Source organism: Elgaria multicarinata, chromosome 11 (genome assembly GCF_023053635.1).
Source record: "Elgaria multicarinata webbii isolate HBS135686 ecotype San Diego chromosome 11, rElgMul1.1.pri, whole genome shotgun sequence".
Taxonomy (NCBI): Eukaryota; Metazoa; Chordata; class Lepidosauria; order Squamata; family Anguidae; genus Elgaria; species Elgaria multicarinata.
In genome coordinates this window covers 4,912,676-4,937,279 of record NC_086181.1, presented here as the reverse complement: position 1 = coordinate 4,937,279, position 24,604 = coordinate 4,912,676, and the positions used below count along the sequence as shown (strand labels likewise).

At 42.3% G+C, this 24,604-nt stretch overlaps 1 protein-coding gene across 3 annotated transcripts in view; it reads left to right on the top strand.

The window, feature by feature from the left end:
• Positions 1 to 20,294: 20,294 nt before the first annotated feature.
• Positions 20,295 to 24,604, top strand: part of ACLY (ATP citrate lyase) — a 75,003-nt gene continuing 70,693 nt past the window's right edge. For all 3 annotated transcript variants that reach the window (XM_063138289.1, XM_063138290.1, XM_063138288.1), the window contains exon 1: positions 20,295 to 20,419. The gene's annotated coding sequence lies outside the window, so the exon portion shown is untranslated. The remainder of the gene's footprint in view (positions 20,420 to 24,604) is intronic.

Here is a 24,604-nt window from a genome sequence, read left to right as displayed (position 1 = left end):
ACTTAAGAGCTCTCAAGGTCCGAAGTTTCATCTCTTTATCTTTAGAAATGAGGGAGCTGTGGGGTTGGAGCAGTAAAAAGTCCATTCATTCCAACATTTCACAGAGAGTACTGGAAGAGAACTGCCCCACCCTCTCCTTTCTTCAGCAAGACTCCATTCAAAGCACATGCCCCCAAGGGGACAGCACTACATGGAAGCTTAAGGACACATTAAAGTCACTTGGGGGAAATAATTCAAACTTCCCCCGCTCCAAAAAGGAATGAAAAATGGAGGGGAAAAGGCAAAATGAGTGCAGTACAGGGATGACATCATACCAGGCATGGGCTTGTGGGCCTCCAGCCCTTAACTATTTCCAGGTGGGGGGGATCTATTCCAAAGAGCCCTGAGCCCTGGTGCCAATGGAACTTTTTCCTCCTCAGCTTAATTGCCACACAAAAGGCAATTTTGAAGGGGGATTGCAGTTGGTGAAGGAAGGATTAACTTTCTCCGTCTCACAAAAAAAAAAAAATCTTTCCCTTCCCTGTATGGCAATTTACCTTAGCAAAAACATGTTTTCCATTGCTTTGGGATGATCAGGTTAGGGGGAAATTAATTGAGGGTGCACTCCTATCCAGATAGTCCACAGCCTCAACTCAGAGGCTGCAGAATATCCAGTGAAAGGCAGGAGGAAAGTGGAGGTGATCACTGCCTCCATACGCCAGCCATCCTGCATTAGACGGGGGATTTTGCGCATCTAACTACAGTGCCTCAGAGGAGAGGGGAGGAGGCTGGGGCAGCCATAGGATATGTCTCCTCACTTCCTTGCCCCTGGGAATGCCCCCTTTTCCGTGTCTCCACACTCCCTGAGAGATAGCTGATGCGGTTCTCTCCGTGCTGGCTATAAGAGGGTGAGGAAGGGGCAGGGAGCCAGACAGTGCCTGGAGGCATTGGATTGCTCTCTGAAGAAATTATTTTATTTGAGATTATTTGGATGAGAAATAAATTGGCTGGTTTTGCCTTCTGTAAAATTTAAACAATTTCTATCTAATTTTGGATATAGATATAAATTAGTATATGCAGATTTTATATCGATTGGTGTCCATGGGCTTGGGACATGAATCTTTTAAGTGTCTAGCAATTCCCCTGCCTCCCATAGTTATGTATGACTGGCAAATTTCACTCAGAGGTTTGTGTCCCTGCTTCCTATAGTTATGTATGACTGATGAATTTCACTCAGAAGTTTGTATCCCATTTTTTTCCCCTTCATAAAGTTTATTGCCTGGAATGGGTGCCAGAACATGGTTTCTGTTGAAGTTTTGTGGCATCACTCCCATCTAGGTATGCGTGACTGATGAATTTGGTTGGTTTGGTTCACTTGTAAGTAGTTTTCCAAGCTTTTCCCCTAGATACTGGTTTCTGCCGAGAATAAAAGTTATTTTTTCAGTTCAGTTCATTTTTATTGTTTATAACCTAGGTCATCACACTATAACACAAAATATCCAAATGTTACAGATGTAAAAATAAACATTGTTAAAATAAATGAGTGATAATTCAGGGCTGACAAACTAAAATTAGTGTTAAAAATTCCCTAATACTAGTTTCATATATTTTATAAAAGTGTTTGTTGACCAAACCAATATAAAAATTAAGTACTAAACCGTTTTCTCTGATATACCCTATTTCAACTCTTCTCAAATTCTTTACTTCTTGTTGCAGAACTGGTGAAGTTCTGATTTGTTCTGATTTGATCAGTTTGTTCTGATTTTTAGCAAGCCAGCAAGGTATTTCCCCCTAATGTCTTGCATCAGAGAACAGTTAAACAAATAGCGAGGAATGTCCTGAATCTCGTTGAACCAGAATGATAATAGTGCAAGGGATAAGGTGTCTTAACTAGTCTACAATCAAGGACTGTAGGAGACATTAGTTAAAATCTGGGAAGAGCTAGTTCCTTCTTCAAACTGAACTTTTCAGTTGAAGATAGTTTTCTGGTTCTGGAATATATTTAAATAGATTATACCAGGGGAATATCTTTACAGTCTGGAGGAAGCAATCCTATGTCCCCCAGACAGCGTCTGCTGGGGACAGGACAGGATTGTTCAGTTCCCTAACTCTGAGCTTGTAGACAGAGGTCTGAGCTGAGAGCCAGGAAATCACATGCCCCGCTCTCTCCCCATCCCCCTGGTAGCCATTGCAGAGAGAACCATGACAGCTACCTCGCTGCACCCGGAAAATGTGCTGAGACTGGAAAAGAGGTGTGCTCCTTATGCTGTTTTCTCTGGCTAATCCCGCCCCCTTCCCTCTCTGAGGTGCCACTATTAGACAGGCGAATTCACCCGTCTAGCAGAAATGCAGGGTGGGCTGGAGCGCGGAGGCAAAGATCATCTCTGTGCTGCTCCCACTGTGCATGAGGCTGATGGGAATAGAGATAGGATTACACCCTAAGAGATGTAAAATCTTCTTACAAATACTCATCATTGGTGTGAAGTTTAAACCCCCTTTTAACTAGGACAGGATCTTACTGGGGAAAATATGTCTCTGAACAGCCAAATTAAACACATTAGATTCTGTTACCCAGATTGTTCCCTTGATGAACTCAAATCCAGTTGCTCCAGTAACATAATTTTGCTAAATGATGCTCTGACATTTTAACCAAAAATTAAAGGTCAGCTGGGATAGTCATGATCGAGGTCTGGAATTCCATTTCTAACTATAGGTCCTGTGTTAGGGTGCATCTGAGGTTCCCAAGATAGTTTTTAAGATTCTGTTCTGGATGCATTCTCAGTCTGTGATCCATACAGTCATTGGGGCTAACTTTTCAATTTTATTACATTCAGGATAGGAAGCCCTACCTACCCTCAGCAGTGTGCCAAATTTTAAGGATCTAATTTGTAATCTGTTCAGCCTTGAGTTTTACAGCCATTGATGTGGAGTTGCCATAAATATTAGGCAGCATGCCCTAATAGTGGTATATGGGCACCTGTTATATCGCATTTTGGCCTATGTCCCATTTATGTTTTTTGAGCCACCTTTAAAAGCTATCACTTTTGTCTTTTCATAGTTGCTGTTTAATTTGTGGACCTGACAATATACTTCCAGATTGGCCAGAAGCATTCTAAGACCCACTTGAGTGTAAGAGAGATGGGCCATATCATCTGCATAAAGTAAAAGAGGGGTTTTTCTTCCTCATAATTGATGGAGGGGGGAAATCTGTTAATTGTTTATATGCTGAACAATGTCATTGATGAAGAAATTGAAAATAAAAGATGCCAGTACACATATAGCACAGTGTTACCTAGAGGTCATGTAGTGGAAAAGCAGAAAAGACAACAATTAAGAAACAGAAGATATGCAAGTCCATCCATCATTTATTTATTTATTTATATTTATTTATTACATTTCTATACCGCCCAATATCCAGAGCTCTCTGGGCGGTTCACAAAAATTTTAAAAATCAGATTCTAATAGTGCAGAAATTAGCTTGTGTTCTCTTGGTGGCCAAGAGTTACATGCACAGATTTCTCTGATTTAAACTGCATTGGGTTTATGGTTCTAAGGGGAATTGCAGAGGTTGGGATTAGACAAATTGGGCCCCTAACACTACTGGGAAGAGAAGGAGCTTCCACAATTAGGGAGGAGAGACAGACTATGCTGGGGTTCAGCTAGATCAGGCTGTGTATCCTGGGATACAATCACTGTGACAAAATACGAGATCAGAGTAGGAGATAACTTGTTGGGCCTGTCCAGACAACACACTAAACCATGGTTAAGCTGCTAATTTTTTTGCAGCAAATGGTTAGTGACCATGTTTAAACTGTAGTTATGTAGCCACCATGGTTAGGAGTGGTTCACACGACACACTAAGCCATGGTTCACAAGACACGCTAAGCCATGTTTAGCTCAAAATGCTTACTGTGGCTTAGCGTGTCATCTGAACAGCATCATAGCTATTTCACACACTCACTCTAATTTTCAGTGTCTTATGTGGAGTACCTTTTGTCTCCTCTTAATGGAGCTGTTGATACTCCAGTTTACATTGTGTATTAAGACAATTTCTCTAGAGAGATTGGCTTGAACACGTGTTGGGTGAAGAAGTGATGCTACAGTCACTTAATTTAGAAGGTCTGGCTGCAGTTCTTCCCATTAATTTACCAGGGGGAGGCTGCACAAAGTGTCTGGGCTTCCAATCAAATAGTATTTAAAAGACCCAATTGTAACACACTCACTTGCCTAACTGCAACCCAGTTCAATCCAGACAATCCAAATATGGCTATGGCCTAGTCTATACACATTTCTATACTTCCCATTAATTGAAGCTCTCTGGGAAGTTCATATAACAAACTTACAGTCAATATGGAGTAGAATATGCTAAAAATAGTTAACGAACATAAATTTGACTTGAACTGAGACAAACCCAGAATTGCAATTGTGCAGTTTACCTCCTTGTGGTTAGAAGTTTCAAAACTCCTGGAATAACCGGTTGTCAGACAGTAAACTCTGACAGCATCTTGCTTTGCTAGCCTCTGCCAAAGAACACACCAAACTCGTTCTCTTGCTTAATCAACCAGGAAGCTCAGAAGGAACCAAGAAGCACTGATAGAATGAAGGGACTTCCAGCCATGGAACGGGTTGCCATGGCGTCTTAGATTGCTGCATACATGACATCTTACCTACATGGGGGATATATGAGTGTACATGTCACACCTGAAGATTGTGGGTATCTGTTGGCTTGGTCAAATGCATGTACATAACTTTATTTCTCTAAATTTGAATGCAGTATATGTGATGAATTTAGGGATTGAATCTATTGAAAAGTTCTGGGTCTGAGATGATGGGGAAAATTGTGTGATGCTGTGTCTGTGGTGCCTGATTCACACAAGCAAAACATCAGTTGATGTTGCTGTCCTCAACTGATGAACATGTATGAACCAGCATTCCCCACCTTGAATATCTTTTAAACTGATGCAGCTTCAAATTAAGGAAGGTGGCTTTGGGTTTCCAGACCTTGCTTTGTACCATCAGGCCTATTTATTGGCTTGTATTAAGTTTTGGTCTTTTCCTGTTCACTCAGAATTGCCACCCTGATCAGTTCTGGAATCATTATGGTTAGAACCTCTTCCCAAATGGATGGCACTCAGTTCTGAACATATTAGAATAAGAAACCCCCCTCTTACAATCTTGGCTGCTAGAGAGGTGTGGCATAGAGTATTATGACAATTACAGTTTGATCCATTCTCTCATGCAAAATTGACTTTATGGGGAAATCCAGATTTAAGAATTTGGAAAGAAAGAGTTCTTGTGGAAAACATGGACAGAGATGATTTTTACTTTGGAACAATTAATAGGCCCAGATGACAAGTTTTTTGTCCTTTTCTGATTTGTGTGTTAAATATAATTTATCTACTACGGATGAATAGCAATACTTACAATTGCAACACCTGCTGGAATCTGGCCGCCCGTCTTTACAGTGGTGCTTTGGTGCTGCGAGGCGCCCTTGCTCCTGCACTTGCGTTCCTTCCCAGCATCTGCATGGGAAGGAACGCAAGTGCAAACTTTCCTGCTCTTTAAAAGTAAAAAATAAAATAAAAACGGGGTGTCGTGTTCATGCCTGTTTCCTCTGACATTCACACGGGCTGGCAAGCTGACACGAAACACTCACACAATAGACAAACTTAATGGTTACAGAGTCTTCAAAACACACTTAAAGCTGAACAATAGTTAGGAAGCTTTAGGCTCTGTTTTCTGAATGATCCTTAATGCAAACACTCAGAGAGGGGGTGGTGAATAGGGTACGCCAACAACAGCTTTTTTTTCCTTTCTTTTTTAATGCTATTTTTATTGATTTTCAAGTAAGGACAAATACAATAAACACACAGAGAGTAAAAGAAAACACTCAACAACAATATAGATGTTCCCACAGCACCACTATAAAAAAGCATGGGTGTTCATTCCTTCAATAAGCACTTGGTACAGAAAAAGATGCAGGTTAAGTTAGAACCTCTGACCAAAAGGATTCCTGAGTCATTGGGGGTCTAGGTTCACTTTGAGCTTCTCCAGACGCCACAAACAAAGTCCCAGGAAAGGTTGTTCTGAGCCACTAGAGCCGTGCAGAAAGATCCGTCACACACTTGTCAATCTCAGCCTACCACTATTGAGCTGACCCCGTTACCATGACTTCAGGAAAGGTTAAGACTCAGGCCCAGGAGTCCCATCCTTCTGCTAAGGACTGGGAACTCGCTACCACATGAGTCTGGGCACGAACACAGAACCCACAGTATATGCAAGTTCAAGTCTATGAAAAGCCTCACTACTTTTCACGGCACAGTTCTTAGAAATCCAAAGTCCAAATAGCAAAGTGTCCATGTGCAGAGTGCTTTCAAAGTCCCAAGCAGAGATGGAATCCAAAGCAGGAGGGAGGTCAGGCATTGCATCAAGAGACGAAACCTAGCAAAGCTTTTTCAGCTTTGCAACAGCCTTTAAGTCCTATTCAAAGTCACTTGACAGCCAGGTCCTCTGACCTGTAAACCATGCCCATGTGCCAAGAGGACAGGATGTTACAACCCACTTCAAAGATTGGCCCCCACCTTTTCCAAAACACTCTGAAGTTCCCAGAGAACCAGCTGCTTCAAGGCTGAGATAAAGGAGTGAACAAGCTACTTCTATGGGAATGTCTTACAGAGATAAGCTTGCAAGAAAACATCTGGCATTGTCAAACTATTTTCTAATAAATCTAGCTGCTAGGTACAAAGCTGGCCTTGTACTCATACCTGACACAGGGGGAAGGAGGAGGGGAAAGAGTCTGTTCCTCCCCTCTTTTTATTTTGTCTGCATCTGCGCAGCTGAGCAGATACAGATAATAAAAAATAAAAAACGGGGGGAATGAGGCAGCCAGAGGAGGATGCGAGGAGAGCGGGCAGGGACTCGGGGCGAACCACCTCACCTCCCTCTGGTTGCCCATTCCTCCCCACCCATTTTTTATTTTTGTTATCTGTACCTGCACAGCTATGAAGATACAGGTAATAAAGTTTTTAAAAGGGGGGAGGAACAGCCCTGTTACTCTCCCCATTTTATTTTATTTTACTTTTACAGGTGGGGGGCCACCCATGGCGACCAATCAGAGGGCGCCATGGGCTCCACTGCCAAAAAAAGTCGGGGTAAGTGCCTGACATTTTTGGAGTGGAGTTTCCAGGGTTTGCCCCCAGAGGGCTTCACAATGGCGGCTGCGTCATGTAGATGATGTGCCGCTATTGCGAAGCCACGCTGGGGCAAACTCTTCATGTAGACATGCCCTAGGTTTGGCCCAGCCATTTTTACAGCTTCAGAGCCTCCAGTATTGCTGGAAACATTGAACTGACATGTCAACCCACGACCCACATATATATAAGCATTTTATTATTATTATTTATTTATATAGCATCATCAATGCACATGGTGCTGTACAGAGCAAATAAATATGATATCTATAGTTTAAGACAGGATTGGAATAGAGAGTGTTCTATTTTGCCTAATCAATGGATTGAAGCTTTTATGGATCTTAGGCTATGTCTTATTCAGAAAAAAAATGTTTTGTGTTTATTGGGCTCCACAACACCTTTTCAATAAGGGTTTGTCTCCCTTGCACAACTGTTGTAGATGTAATGGACCTAATGCTTCTTTAATTCATAGGTTTTGGCAATGCGCAGTAGTCCCCCACTTTTGGGAGATTATAATAAGGATAAACTTTGTACTGAAACAATCTTCAGTATGTAACAATGTGCATGTTCCTCCAAAACTACCTACTGGCTTCTTGGAAGTTAATACATTGTCAGTGCAAATGGATTTTCAGAGCCCTTATGACAGCTAAAAGACTTATACTATCACATTGAAAAGACGAATGCTCACCTCCCATAATGCAGTGGACTCAGAACTTAACAACACTATCAACATTTGAATGGATGTTATATAGGCACAACTTGCCAGTGGATAAATACATAATTGGTCTGCTTTTCTTAAAACCTATACATAACTCTCTTCCCTCCCTCCCTTTTAAAAACAAACAGTATATTTGATGGAAAAAACAACGATATTCCTCTATATGTAATGTTTTTCTTTTTCACAATTTATTTTTTGTTTTGTTAATATTCACAATTTCAAAAATGTATGAACCAGCCCTAATTTACCATAAGTTCATGCTTAATGAAGCCATGACTGGTGTTGCTGTTGATTTGCCACCAACAATTAAATGAGCTGGTCCCATGTTTTCCACACAAGTGTTTCCCAAACTACTGAAAGCCATTACACACTACTTCTTTATTCAAAATTGAAACAGTTCTCACTCTTAATTGTGAAATGGTTGGTTTTAGTACGTGTTAGAGTAGAAACTGTGTGCACAGAGAGACAACAGACACCTGAGGATAGGTAATTCTGCTCTGACAGTGGGCTCCATCACACCTACTTTTACCCCTGGTTTGTCTCCATGATTTCTAGCTCCATTTCATTAGCATGTCAAGTTAACGGCCCCTTTCACATGGGTTTGTGGTATACCAATGAAACCTCCCTTTCGCTTGTTTGCTTTTCCACTCCACCCCTGCCCCTTCTCCTTCCACCTCCAGTTCATTGGTTGTGATGAGCGTGTGGTCCTTCCACCCCTTGCTCTGGCTTTGTTGTCTAGTGATTTACTGATTTAACGTTTCATCGGCTGGGCTCCGTTTCTGCAGGCAATGAGTGTGGGGTCGGAGCAGTAAAATTCTGTTCAACTGACTCAGCACAAGTCCGTTGGTTCAACACCGTGCTGAAGGAGAACTGCCCCACCCTCACATTTCATCAGCAAGCTCTCCCCATCAAAGAAAATATCAGGAAGACGGAACTACATGGGAGCTGAAGGGCGCTTTAATTCCATTTGGGAGAAATAATCCAGATTTTCCCCGCTCTAGGAAAACACAAAAAAGGGGAGGGGGAGGGGTGGGGCATCTGCAGGACAGGCACAACATCATCTTAGTGCCATGCTGCAAAACCACAAACCAGGAATGACGCGAGTGTGATAAAACTCTGGTGTGAAGGAGCCCAGTGTACTGGAGATGATTAAATGCTCCAATCACTCTGGATGCAAAAAAAAAAGTGGTGGGGGGGAGAGTTTTGCATCTCCATGGGAGGCTGATTGGAAGTCAACAAGGCCAGAGCAGTCAATGATGCCAACACACAGCTGGCCCCCTCTTTTGTGGGCGGATGCTTTGCGGTCACAGGAGTCTTTTAGTGTATTTTATTTATATCCCACGCAATGGAATGCCTGCATTTATCTTGGGGCACACAAGTATTTCCCCAGTACACATTTGGGAATTATTATCCTACACTGTTTGTAAATTTATGCTGAGCACTGAATGATTCATGCCTGCCTATGTGTTTCCTCCCAGACAACTGAGTCAGTAATGGAGGGTGTGGTGGTCCTACAACATACTTGGGAAACGTCATTTGGAAAATGCTGCCATTTTTGTGGGAAAATGCAGCTCCCTGCACTATGGCACATACTTTATCTCATTTCTTTCTGATAACAAGTTTCAAATGGTTTAAGTGGGGTTGGGGGGGAGTGTATTACTGATGACAAACAGGGCAGCCAGCATGCTGCCGACACTCTAATAAAAGCTGTGCAGTAGCAGAAGCAGACCTACCCTTATGGCTCTCTCCCACTCAGAATACACTTGAATGCTCATTAAGGCTGCCAACACCTGGAGCTGTGGGGACTCTCGCTTTAATAAATAATAATCTGCTCCAATGTAACCTGAATTGTGTGACAAGACAACCTGTTCTGTAAGTATTTAATGCATCTACATATTTTTGTCTAATTTATTTTATTTCTGCTAGTTTTGGTGAGGGTCGGGGGGGAATGCTTTCCAAAGTAGAAGTCCTCCAGGTCTTTTTGAGCGCTGAAGATCTTGTTTTCCCATCTGGCTTCTAATGCTAGGTACTGCCCATAAACTTTCACACAACAGCCACCAACTTAGATGGCTTTAAAAGGGGATTTTGAACATTTATGGAGGATAAGGCTATCAATGGCTGCTAGTCATGATAGCTACATATTACCTCCAGTGTCAGAGGAAGTATGCTTCTGTCTGTCAGTTGCTGGGAATACATGTGGGAAGGTGCTATTGCGTCCATGTCCTGTTGTGGATTTTTGGTTGGCCATTTGGTTAGCCACTGTGTAATCAGAACGCTGGACTAGACAGGCCTTTGGTCTGATCCAGCATGGCTCTTTTTATGTCCTTAGGTCTAACTTTGCTGTCATAAGGACTAGAAACATACTTTGAAGAAATTCTTAGCAGACGGAATTTTCTGGCCCCTAACAAATCCTATGTTTGTACAGTGCCATCACAGAATACTCCCATTCCTGACATAGAGCCTTTCTACATGAAGTATTTATTGTGAACTTGTGAGTCCTCACTCACATTAGTTTGCAGGTGCTTGTCCTGTGCTGGCTGTAGCATTCTGTTATACAGTTGACCACAACGCCAAGTAATACCCCAGACTGATGTTCCAGCAGACAAGCTTTAAATGCAGGCAAATGCAGAAGTAATCCAGGTAATAGGCACAGGGGTAAGACACAGGCAATCAATCCAATATAGAGAGACAGACAAACCAGGAGTGGTCAAACAGACAAAGGATAAAACACAGTGAGGCAGTCCAATACATACATAAGCTGGTAGCAGAGTCAAGCAGAGGTCCAGGAACAAAGCAGGGACAAGAGAAGCTGGTGAGACATTATTTCCAGCAACCAGCAAACTCTCACTACTGGCTTTTATTCACAAATACTGCTGAGCCCCACCCAGGCTCAGCTGCTGTCCATCAGAGCTCTCCGGCCAGAGCCCTACTCAGAAGGAGTTGCTTTCTCCTGAGGAGACCATTTTTGCAACCAAGCACTCCTTCACAAAGTTCCATCCGACAAGCTTTTTATTGCAGGCTCATTACTGGGCACTCATGGATTCCTCAGAGGTAGCTCACATGACATCATCTGCCTCTCACATTCCTTCCACCCCTTCTGGCCTTCCTTGTGCCGCGAGAAAAAACAGAAAAAAGATGAATTTTTTTTAAACCAAAGTTGCTGCTCTCTCCTGCTGTGTGTGGGAGAAGCAGTGTGATTACAACGCCCGACTGAATGGGCCTCGTGCTCCTTGTTTACTTCCTTTTTGAAAACAGGAAGTAACTAAGTGTCTATGGAAAAGCAACAGTAGCCAGCATTAGCCAACGTTTCTTCCAAAGTGTGATGGAGCTTTTACAGGAGGCCTACTGGCTAGTTGCTTGAGGTGACAACGCTCCTGGGGGTCAGGGGGTTGCTCAGCCTCTGCTCCAGAGTCAGAGCTCCCACCCCCTATTGTGTAAATTCACCTGGAGTGAACCCCCAATATGTCCATTTCCTCCCCCACCCACTCCGCACTCTGTTTTCCCTCCCACAGCTCCAGCGCCACCTCACTTCAGGTAAACTTCGCTTAGGTGCACTTTAACACCATAGATCAGTTTCAAATGACACTGACCAGTTAAACCCAGCCAAGTCCTTACAGCTGCCCCCTAGCCACATCACCAATAGGGGAAGGGCTACGGGCACAAAGCACACCTGGGAGCAGGTCAATTGGGCACATGGCAATGGCGGCCAAGTAATTTCAGCTGCAATTCTCCTTCTGACCACTGCATGGAAGTAGATAAGCTATTGTCTTGCCTTGGCGGCTTGTGACCCTGATTTTGCAGCAGGAGCACTAGGAGGTCACCTCATTCTCAAGAATAAAAGTTGTTACCCAATGCTTCATCTGTGATCTTTCACAAGTGTACCAAAATTGGATATTAGCTTGCACTTGAAAGTAAAACCAGCATATTTTTGCAACACCCCAGTCAGGGTAGGACCTGGGACTTGTCTCCCCTGAAGGCCAAGGCTCCTCCTGATCTGGTGCCAGCGCTTGATGCAGTGTCTCCCTGGTTTCTGGGGGCTCTGCTTCCTCCTCTAGCAGGGGCATGACATCGTCATCCTCCAGGGCCTCTTCAGTTCTTTGCAACCATTTCTGCGGCCTTTTTTTTTTTAATCAAGGAAAGAAACAACACACAAGGAAAACGGAATGGGGAGGGGAAAGGGGAAAAAAAAAAGTACATTTTCAGCAGGGCCTCACATCTCCAGGAGGGTGGGGGCAGTCCAAAAAGAGCAGGCCCTGATGTTCTCTCTGCCTGCTCCTATCTCCCTGGTTCCTTTTTCTTTCGCACAGAACAGTTGATGTCAGTTAGCCCTAGGGGTGGAAGGGAGCAGTTCAGATCCTGATGTTTCCTTTGCCTGCTCCTGCCTCCCTCGCTCCTTCTTTCCTTTGCCTGCTCCTGCCTCCCTCGCTCCTTCTTTCAACTGTGCACACCAGCCACAGGGCAGTTGAAGGTCAGGAGGGAATGTTCCTCACAGGTTCATGTTAAGCCTGCAAAATTAGTGAACTAATCTATTAGATTCATAAATTAAAACATTTGATTGATTAAAAGGTTTACACTCAGTTAACAGAGGTTACATTTTAATTATTTTTAAAATGAATATTTTATGCATATTTAATCAATTAACTGAAAGTTACACAATCAATGAAGTTTTCTTTGATAGTGTGTAGCCTGACTCACTTCTTTGAGGCATCTAGTTCTATCTGCTCTTTACTAGAACTTTGACATCCATCTCTTCTATTTGTACAGTTTGGATTATGTGGGTTGATTTGTATGGGACTGATGAAACAGATTATACCACCCAGAAGTGGGGCAGAAAAGGAGATTTAAGTGTGAAGCTAAAACTAGAAGGGACCAGAAAGTTATGTTTGTATAAACATGCACACTTTTGTAGTCCATAGACTGTTTTAGCAGGTATCTGCCTTGTGAAAAGTTCTGAATAATCTCACAGATTGCATCTCCATTCCAACAGATGTTGGTTGAGGAGTGCCTTGCCTATATATGGGGGCAAAATACACAGATGAATTTGCTTAGGGTGGGATTCTCACAGGTCTGTATTTGGGGGGAAAGCATCAGACCTGCCATAGGAAGAGAGTTTAAATTTCTTCCAAAATGAGTAATAGCCATTTAAGATTTATATTGAAAAATTAGAACTGTACATTAATTATATCTGAGATCTAAACTGCTACATCTATTCTGGTTTAGCCCTTGAATTACAACATTCTGGTATGAAGCAGAATGATAAATTAACTTGGCTCTGTCAACCTATAAAATTTTTGCCTTCAACCTCATAAAGGTATTGCTTTTAATCTTGTGAAGCTATCTATGAAGTGTAATTTCACATCTTAAAATGAAGGTGAATCAGACAGAAATGGGACCTGCAACAAAATGTTACACAGACCTGGCTGCGATGCTCACCACCTTGGCTCACACTTCCTTGATTTAATTTTATTTTTCTGTGGAGAGCTCCTGTTCAGAGCTCCAGCCAGTGAGCGTTGCCCTTTTTCAGGATACTCCATTCTTTTCCCCCTCTCCCCTAGTTTTCCATATTTCCCCCCAAACAGATACTCAGAGCATCATCAGATGAGCGTTTTATCGATGCTCACTACTGCCCACTTACGGATGTTTGTGCGTCCTTTAGACAACAATATCTGCCTCCCATGCACCTTCTGCTCCTTCCACTCATTTTTCCATCACAAAATAGACCCCTTTTAATCTGTCTTTTTTTAAAAAACAACAACAACACAGAATGTGCCACCATTTCCTGCTGTGTGCAGGAAAAGAGGCACAATGTAAACAGCCCCTGAATGGGCATGTGGTCGTTGCTGCTTCCTCTTTCTCTCCCCGTGTAAAGAGACCATCACTATTGTGGGACAGCAGCAGGAGGCCACTCTCAGAGCTTCATCCCACATACCTGTTTCCCTCGAATTATCCCCTACAGCACTAAGCTGTCGCTGTTGTTGTTGTTGTTGTTGTTGTTGCTACTGGGTGGCTAGATCCTTTGCATACCAGGAAATGGGCTTAAGGAGGGAAATGTAAAAAAAAATCATAAAAAATCAACAGATGACCCAATCTGAATCAAATGTTGTATGCTTAAAGCTCTCCTTAATATCTATTATTGTGCCAATTTTGATGTCTTTATCTTTAAAGCTTACGCAGATGTAAGCATTTGTTTAATTTTTCTTCAAATCCTGCTCCTGCACCCCAGTGGCCGCTTGGAAAACAACAAATGATACGCTCAAGAACTAGTAGCAAAATATTACACTTCTTTTGGTTAAGAAGCGCAATTAAAGCAGGATGCATGGGAGTACTTCACAATAAAAGCAGATTATAAGATGGAAAACTTCAGAGTCCGTTGCACACAATTCTCAGTGATTGCACAGTATAACACTGGTGTGATAAAGCTCTCAGTCTCCCCTCCTGTATTCTGCACTTCTGATCCTGTTTGCCCCCACACCTAGTAGTTGCTATTTACACTATTTAAAAGGTTCATGTAACTGCAAGAGTCAAATTTAGCCTGATGGTGGATTCAACCCTAACTAGAAACTGCTGAGTTCGCAAGAGGCATTTGCTAGCTTAGACAAGGTATGAGTTGGTCAGGGGGTGGGGAAACAAATATTTGTGTACTTCTGTTTGCAAAGAGGGTAGACCAGAAGACCTGAGGGAAATAGTGTCCCAGTTTTCATCCAACTGGATGTTGTAGTTGTTTGGGCTCTGTCACAGGCCCAGTACTATCCAACTTTTTAATTAATGACTTACATTAATTAGTTTAAGGGTTTTATTCCACCCTTAAATGCGATCTTGAAATAATTTTAAATTAATAAATAAATGAAGGGGTGGAGGGACTCAAATTTGCATTTGTGAGGGATAGCTCACACACTTTAGAAGTCAGGACAAAATTTTTTAAAAAGCCATTGATATAGCGGGGAAAGTGGGTCAAAAGTAACAAAATTAAATTCGGCAGAGACAAAAGCAAAGTTCTGCATTTTGGTACCATACTGCTAAATCAACTGATTGCTATAGGATGAAGATCCCTGGTGTAGCAGTGGTTCATGTGAAAAGGACTTTGGGGTTGTTGTTGATCACAAGCTGAACATGAGTCAGCAGTGCAATGTGGCTCCAGAAAAGGTAAATGTGATTTTTGACTGCATTAATAGAACCACAGTTTTCAAGTAAGAAGAAGTAATAGCTCATCTTTATTCTGCACTAATTAGGCCTCATCTGAAGCACTGTGTGAGTTCTGAGCACTGCACTCTATATAAGGACAAATGGGAACAGGTTCAGAGGAAAGCAGTAAAGATGGCCCCATGTCCCTTTAGGAACACTGAAGGAAAATTAGTTCCAGCCCAGCCGGAAAGGACTGGGCAGGAGACGGCTGTTGCTGGGGGAAGGGAATAGAATTAAGGCACCTCATGTCCATAGGCATGTTGCCTCTGTAGACAAAGGATGGGGCAGAGGCTATAAACGCCAGCCCCACCCCAACACTCGGCCTCTTTCATCTGGTCGGGATGTGTGGGATTTAGCAATATATTAAAATAGGGATGGTGAGCCCTCTGGCACCTTTTGGTGATTGGCATATCCAGAGAACCTGCTCCTAGCGAGCTGTGAGGCTCACGTGTCAGGATATGGTTTGCCTTTGGAGTCTCTCCTGCCTCACCTACTCTGCACTGTGAAGCTTCGGGTTGGGGTGACATGGGTCTCCCCACACTTGCAGAGTGTCAATAAAGAAAGGGGCAGGGTTCCCCCTCCCTGACTCCTGGCTTTGGACAATGCTTGCCCATAAAGCCAGGCAAGTGACCTGAGGAAGGACCCATTGATTCCCGCACTTTCACATGCAGATCCAAGGAGGGGTGAACTACCCATATTATTCAAATAAAGTGGCCCTTCGTTTAATCCAGGTTCTGGCATTTGTGTCTTTATTCTATGCCTCTTTCTCCACTCACAAAGGGCATATTTAGCCTGGAGAAGAAAAGACTGAGTGGGACATCATAGCACTCTTCAAATATTCTTCTCTGGCGAAGAGCAGGATATCTAATGAGTCTAAGAGCTTCATCACACCAGCGTTATACTGTGCAATCACTGCAAATTGCGTGCAAAGGACTCCAAAGTTTTCCAGCTTATAATCTGCTTTTATTGTGAAGTACTCCCACTCATCCTGCTTTAATTGTGCTTCTTAGCCAAAAGAAGTGAAATATTTTGGTGTGCAGAAAGTACAGTTCTTCCAGTCATGCAAAAGCACACTCAAACTGCAGCATGTACTTTCATCCCTCATTTTGAATCCAGTGTTCTGTGGGTGTGTTTGCAAGGGGCGGAATTGCTGATGAAAGAAAAGAAAGGGGTGTGTCTTGTCTGCAGCAGGTGTTTTTAATTGCCAATTCAAATCCTTCCTCCTCCTGCTTCCTCCATCTTAACTCGTCCATTTTCACTTTAAAAGAAATGTGGGAAATGCACCCTCCTTGCCAGCAGCACCCTCATTTTTAAAGATAAAGAGATCCAAATTGGCACAGTGGTAGGTCTTAAGGAGAGCTTTCAGCATGCCGAATTTGAACCAGATTGGGTCATCCATTGATTTTTAATGATTTTGTACATTTCCTCCCTCAAATCCATTGGAGCTTATAGTCTACTAGTGCGGAGGAACATAGGATCACATTTTCATTCCTTTGAACATCTGAAGCTGTGCATCTTCAATGGGATTTATTTTACTCAAAAGTAAATGCCATTGATTTCAACTGCTAACTGACATGCTGCCCCTTGGTCTGTGCTTGGAGGGGAGAGAAACGATGAGGCTCCCTCCCTCCCTTAAACCCCTGGAGTTTATAGTTTACTACTGCGAAGGTCTGTAGGAGCGCTCTTCAAAGAAACATGCTCCAGGCCGGGCTGGTGGGATGCAGGGCAGTTAGAAGCAACCTCTCCCAATTTTGGGAGAGGCTGGTCAGTTTCACCCAAATCTCTAGTCAGTTACCTACTTCCCTTTCAGTTGGGCTGGAAACCTCTTTTGAAACAGGCAAGGACTTGGAGCAGGGGGCGGTAATCAGCAAGAGTGAGACAGGGGGGTGGGGCGGCAATCAAACTTTCCTGGTTCCCATACTCAAAAGTAAATCCCATTGATTGCATGCTACAAAGTCTGCAGGCAGGGTGAGGAGAACGGCAGTAGCCTATGCAATGGAGGGGGAGTTGTCCAACTTCCAACAAGGAATAAACTATAGGGGGAGGTACAAAGGAGATATGGGGGGTGGGGATGTGGGAAGAGGGGCAGAGGTGATGGCGAAAACAACAACGATCACAGCAACGCGCTACAGCAGAGGTGTAAAGAGGCTTGGTTCCTACAAGCGCACATGCGCTATGTCAATGCTACATAAGCAAAATGGGATAATCCGAGGGAGAACCAGAAAAAAGTGGAGGTGAGATGAAGCTATATGTTACAGGAGGGTAGATTTTAGTTGAACAATGGAGAAAACGTGATGGTAAAACCAAAGAGGGGTGATGGGCCCTCTCTTGCTGGAGTTCCTCAAGCAGTTTGTTGAGCATGCTCTAGTTCTGGATCCCTGAACTATTAAGGCATTGGACTAGATGGCCTAGAATGCTACCTTCAACTCTGTGATTTATTTATTTATTACATTTTTATACCACCCAATAGCCTAAGCTCTCTGGGCGGTTCACAAAAATTAAAACCATAATAATAATTGTAGTGCTGCCTTTGCAATTCTGCCTTCTGAAGGTGTGGATAGGGCAAGACATGCAAATAGAAAGCATAAGAGAGGCGGGCAAGTAGGTGATAATTGCATGTCGATGCGTTGCAAGATTACATCTGGGCATTGTAATGTCTTTCCAGATGTCTATCTATGTCTCCAAGAAGTGGAGAACCCATGTCCATTTAGATTGAACTTTTGCAAACTTTGTAACCGTCTTAACAAATACTTAATATTTGTTTCTGCCACCAAGCTTTTATCTCCCCCTCTCTTCCAGTTTATTTTTGTAAGTAATATTAACATATCATAGCAGATAGGTTCAGTTTCTGGAGCCTCCAGATACAAGGAGATCTTGCCTGAAACCCTGGATAGCCACTGCCAGTCAGTGCCAACAATACTGGACTAGATGGACCAATGGTCTGACTCAGTATAACGTAGCTTTCTGTGTTCTTAAAGTAAGTGTGTGTGTGTGTGTGTTTGCAAAGCTGATGTAATGGTTTGGACAGAGAGATCATCAATGAAAGGGGTGGTGAGGCAAACAACTCTCTCGCTCCCCACCCCCAGTGTTGTCCAATCCTCCTTTGGGTTCTTTTAAAAGGTCACTGGCATTGTGGATATGCGCTCTTCAGCTATCCAACATGTGCGTGTATCCACCCTTTCAGATCTTGCTCAAAACATGAGCAACAGCTTACACTGAGTCAAGCCACCATCAGGCCACCCTGTTGTGATTTCACTTTGGAGCAGATTCATAATACCAACGCCCTACTTCTGTTACACTCCCTTTCCCCAGGCGTAGATGGAGAGACTCGGGCTCCCTTATTCTCTCCCTCCCCCTTCTTTCTCTTTTGCAATCTCTCTGTCTCTCTCTTGCTTAATATTGCCAGATCCAAGTTCCAAAAAAAGAAGAGGCACTCTGGTGCTGAGCAGTCTGGAAAGGGGGTCGCTCACCAGACAGTGTTGAGCTGAATGGAAGCATGCTTAACATTTTGTCCCTTCCTCCCCATGAACCCCCCCACCATTTCAACCACTTTTGGGGTGCAAACGTGTTTAGAAAGAGGTGGCTGTCAAAGGGAATGTGTCTTTTTTGTCAAAGCAATTAGACCATCACTCCCTCACCCGAATCCAGTTGTTCCTATTTGACTAGCTATACAAGAAGGTGGATGAGGTTGTGCATTTGGATGAAAGTAAAGCAGTGTATCAACTCCCACATTTGGATGTGCTTCCTCACCCGCATTCTTCATGGCAATAAGTTACACAGTGCATGCCATCACAGATAAATTGAGGCAAAACTCTTACTGTGCTACTATGATGGCTAATATAACTGATGGCTAATAAAACACCACCACAAAACAGAGCATATTGGCTGGGTTGCCTTGGCAATGGCTGTTTGTGTTTCCCCCACCCCACCCCACCCGCACCTTCAGAGCGAAAGCAATATGAGGGCTTGATAAACATCAGTCACATAGCCAAGTCTGACTTGTTATATGGCACTGTGAAATCACTGTATGATACCTGATCACCTAGGATTACATGGTGAAGAACTACGTTCAAGGTTGTTTTCTTAAAAACTAAAACTCCCAAAGCAGTAGAATCAATGATTGCAAACAGGTGCAAGGGGAAAAACATGCAAGAGACTGGAAGGTAGGCGTATTTTCTGATGTTGTTTTTTGCAAACTCCTTCCCCCTATGAAACAGCAACTTGCACTTAAAATCAAACATCACAACTTTAACATAACACTAGACACCTGACCTGTGTGGACTCAGATGCATTTATATAGGCCCCTTCCAACTCTATGATAAGAAATGTCAAATGAGACATTTCTTGACTTTGTTTTAAAATTACTGACATATCATTGTACCTTGGCCTGCACCTGTGCTTATAATGGTGTACAAAGAAGTTTGTTATGTTCATATTTTATTTTGCTCCACTTTGCAATCACTTATGTTTGTTTAATTATACTTGACTTTTTGATATTAAAAATACAACTTTATAGTACATTGTTATAGAAAATAGCTCAATTCTTAAAGCTTATGAATATAAACTTGACTTTGAATTATAGTGAAAACTATTGTTATTTATGGAATCTGCCTATCAAGAACTTTCCAATTAAATTTAATGAGAATCAGTCAACAGGAAGGCAGTCATAAAGGGATGACCAACTAACTCCCGACGTTGAATTACCCTATTTCTTTGATTCTAAGATGCACTTTTCCCCCCCCCATATAAACATCTCTAAAAATGGGGTGCGTCTGCGGGTGTGTCTTAGGTTTTTTTTTCTGTTGGTGGTACTGAAATTAGTGTGCGTCTTACATTTGATGGAGTCTTACAATTGAAGAAGTACGGTATATATATATAAGATTTTAATTAATTTCCATTTATAAAACAATTATACTTTAAAGTAACAAAACACAAAATAAGTAACCCTATTCAATATTAAATTGACTTGAAATGTTCTTGCTTTAAATTCTTCCAGCTCTACCACAGCTGTAAGTAACCCTGTAGTAAATGAAAGGGGAGGATCTGACGGATAAAGAAAACTACAACTCCCACAAGCCCTTTTTGCATGCCTCTCCCAAGCAAGTCTGCAGTGTTCTGCCCACTGAGATGAGCCAATCGGCGAGGTCAGGCATTGCTCAGGCAAGCAGCACGTGGCGAAAGGGCTGCCCTATGGCAGGGTTGGAGCGCATCTAGCCATATGAGAAGAGGTAAAGGAGGAGGAGGAGGAGGAGGAGGAAAGCGGCAGGAAGAGAAGAAAAGAAGACTTGGACAAAAGCAGCAGCGAGGAAAGGCCTGACGGAGAAGGGGCAAGGACGCGCTTCACAGCAGGGTAAGCAAGGGATGAAATATTTCGTTTTGATTTAAAAACAAATGTTTGATTGCTTTATTAATTTTTTGATTAGCCACATCGTCCACACGGACGTGATGGAAAAATAATTGCATCCCATCTGCTGTCAAGAAAAATGTGTCTTTAGAAGTGAATGGCTCAAAAACGAGCAGGGAGCATTCGCGCGCCCCCCCCCCCCGCCCCAGCCCGCAAAGGGACTAAAGGAAAAAAAACTGCTCCCCTCCCCATAGCTTACCAGTTGCTAATTTTAGATCCTGAACTGGTTGGGGCAAGTGACTGTTTTACTTTTTTGCTTATTAAAATTGTGTAAAGCACATTTTGTGTTGATGGTGCATTGTAAATGAATACGTACTATTTTGTTACATGTATTCAGCACCAAAAGTGCAGCAGTACTTCAAGATCCACAAGTGTGTGTCTGTGTGCCATCATTCAAATGATTCCTCCCCATCCTAACTGACTCACAAGGGTTTGCAGTCTACATTATTTGAGCAAGATATTACAGAGAATACTGGAAGTTCTCTCACCTTCCCAGGTCCCTTGATAGGAGGATAAAACGAGGAAGTGGCAAAGTAGGAGGAATAGAAGGGGCCTACAATGACTTCGACTCAGCCCCCCCCCCCCCGTTTTTCTTTTTTTGTATGCTGAGGGAGAAAAAAATATACAATTTTAATGTGTCTGGAAAGAGTACAGAGCAGATAAGGAGGGATTCCCTCCACCCATTCTTATGAATGCTATAACTTGGGAGCCCTCCAATGTAATTGATGTAGGTTCAGGACAGAGAGAAGGTACTTCTTCACATGCCATGTAATTAAACTTAGAGAATTTCCATTTACAAGATGATGTGATGGTTGCTAGCTTTAGATGGCGTTTAAAAAGGCTTAACAAATTCTTCAAGATAGACTTAGCACTCACCAGTTATTAGCCAAAATAGAGCCCATGTCCTGAGGCAGAATATCTTTCGCTGTCAGGCGCTCAGGATAGGCAACAAGGGAAGGTTATTGTGCCCTGATTGTGGGCTTCCAGTAGGCATCTGGCTGGCCATTGTGGGAGAAAGGAAGTCTTTTAGTCTTATACACAAAGGCAGTTCTTAAAGGGGAAAGAGGTTTGGCCCTGCTAAATTTTACCATAGCATCCAAAATGTGGCAGGGAAAGTAATACAATATGAGAGAGTGAACCATCTCTTACCTTATTATTATTATTATTTATTTATATAGCGCCATCAATGTACATGGTGCTGTACAGATTACATAGTAAATAGCAAGACCCTGCCGCATAGGCTTACAATCTCAGCTTTCCTTCATTTTTATCAATATGCTTGCTTCTGCTGTTAACTTTGTCCCATCTCAGGCAGGCCATGTGGTGTTTGAGTGTTCCCTGCAGCAAGGGTGGGTAGACTTCAGGCTTGTGCAATCTACTTTGTTTTTTACCAGGTGCCCAAGGTCTACCAAGAGGAACTTAGTTGAAAATAGTGGCAGGTAGACATATGTGAAGAAGTAAGTAACAGAATGCCTCTGAACACAAGCTCAGCAGAGTAATTTTTGACCAGAATCAGGACCAAGCTCACAAGCCTTTTCACTGCTCATTTTCTTTTTCAGCAACCTAACTTAAGGTGCCGGGGGTGGGTGGGGAGAAAGCATTTTAGTTGTTACATGCTGCTGCCTGAAACGGAGCAACAAATGATGCACACACACAGTCTCCCCAAGTCAAGGTGTGTAGTACCCAAGGCCAGCCAAGTCATTTTGGATCTGAGGCAATAAAAATTAAAAATCCACAAGTGCCTCTCCCCACTCTTTGGGAATAATAATGCAATAATAATAAATCCAAGAATAAACTATCACATGCCTGAGATGGCTGCTTCATTCTGCATAATGGTAGGGCGAGCCGTTGAGTGTCAAAAATCTTTGATGATATACTGCAAATCACCCAAACTCTACCGTTAGATCTTGATGTACGTTCTGCTCACTCCTGCAGGATCTACAATACTGTTGGAGCAGCTTATTGTTAAAAAAGAGCAGCAATATGGGCGGAAGATATAGGACCCCTTAATGTAAAGCATATATTTCCTACTCACTAAGTGAACCCTTATTTTTGCCTTGAAGGTGGAGCTCCCTTATATGGAGTCAGTACAATGGCTCATTATTATTTTTTCTTACTCGCTAAGATTATTTTTAATGTTATTTCTTCTTACTCTCAAGAAGGCTTTCCCAGCCCTGAAGCGGATGATCATTTTACTTGGGGATTTTAGGGATTGAAGCTGGCATCTCTTGCATGCACTTTTCCTCTGAGTGATGCCACCTTTCCAGAGGACCCTACAGATTTTACTTTCTCCCAGAAACAAGAACTATATTTGTACTGTAAAAGTTGTTTTATAGATATAGAAGACAAAATAGATATAGAAAACAAAAAAGTTATTTCAGAAATCTCAGAAAGTTGGAAGGCCCCAACTTAATTAGATCACTACCTTGTTTGGAGGAGTAGAAAACTAAACTGTTCAAAGAGAAGGCCATTAATAAGGCTACATTCTAGAGCCTCTGTGATTAATATCTTGCCCTTAATTTAGAGCTTGAAACAATACCACTGTGTCCTGTTAATTTGTGCTAAAGATACAGATTCTTAAACAGAGAATGTAAATCTGTATCAATTGTCTGACTGTAATGCTGATCTCTGATAACTCTATCATTATATATTGATATGTAAACTTGGGAAGAAATCTGATAACTCCGACAGTCATAGTGGTCTGTTTGGAAGATTGACTCTAATTAGTGCACTCCTTTATATATTAGTAACTCCTATCCCTTAATCCATATTAGTGCAATACCTTTGGCAAACAAAAAACCACTAAAAATGTAGAAGCTTTCGAGATGTCCACATCTGTTCTTGAGATCTCAAAAGCTTGCATGTTTTTGTGATCTTTTGGTTGACCTAATAAACGTATTGCAGCAATAGGAATTTTGGGTTTTTTCTTACAGTCAACATGGGTACCTTTTTGTTTGTTCCAATATAGTAAGAAGGTTGGACAATTTAGTGAATGATACTGATGTTCTTGAGGAATTTTCTGGACTGTATAAGCAAGCTTTGTTTAAACTTCCTTTATACTTCGCAGCCCTGGAAGGAACCGTGAGGTCATCAAGTCCCACATCAGACCCTTCACCGTACTCCCATCCTCTAAAATAACTTCTCATTCTTTCTTTGATGTGTGTGGCTTTGACCTTGTTTTAGACTGTGAGTTGGCAGCTTTTTTAGATGGCCTGGTGTGTTTAAATACTCCAGTTCTTCAACCACAGATGCTGCAAGTACTATTTTGTCGTAAGCTCACAATGTCATGCTAAAGTGTTCCCTCCCCTTCCCACTTTTTTTAAAGTCCCAAGTGTGTGCTAAAACACTGCTTTGTCTATAACTGATATCGGTTGGTTGCAGCCATAGCTTAGAAACCCAGATTGCTGGGTTCCCTACTTCTCTTTCCGAACTGGAGTTGTAGAAGTCATATTGTAGCTCATAGTTTCATGGTCTCTATGCAAATATGAGGAATTTAATTGTGCAAATTACTTTTCTATAGTTGAGTGAATTTTATTTATTTACGGTCACAAGACCAGCAAAACAACACAACAATATGAGCACATATAATATTCTCAAACTGACAGAATAAAATGGGACTATGAATAAAACAATATATGATAACAGTTAATTAGTACATGTCCCGCATTTTTTAAGAGATTAAAACATTATCACAATCAGATGATATCATCCCACGCCGGCAAGCAATTGCAGCAGCACAAAATTTAGCCACCTTGGAGCTTATCTGAGAGTTCTGATCAGCCAAAAGATAGTCTGTATAGAACACATCAGATCTCCCAGGTATTCCTTGTAAAATAGGAGTGATAAAAGTATGCCGAAAATCACAATAAAAGGAGCAGTACAGCAATACATGGTCCACAGTTTCGATCATGTCAGCTTTACAGGGGCATAGGCGCTTAGAATATGGGATATTATTATATTTACCCTCCAAAAATGCTGAGGGAAGCACATTAAATTTAGCCTGCGTGAACGCTTTCCTGTATTTTGGAATAGTTAAAGAAGTTAGATATGTTGCAGGAAGGAGAGCCTGCCCCCTATCTCTAAATTCAGGATATAGGGTTGCTGCTCTTATATGATCTTGTAACTCAATAT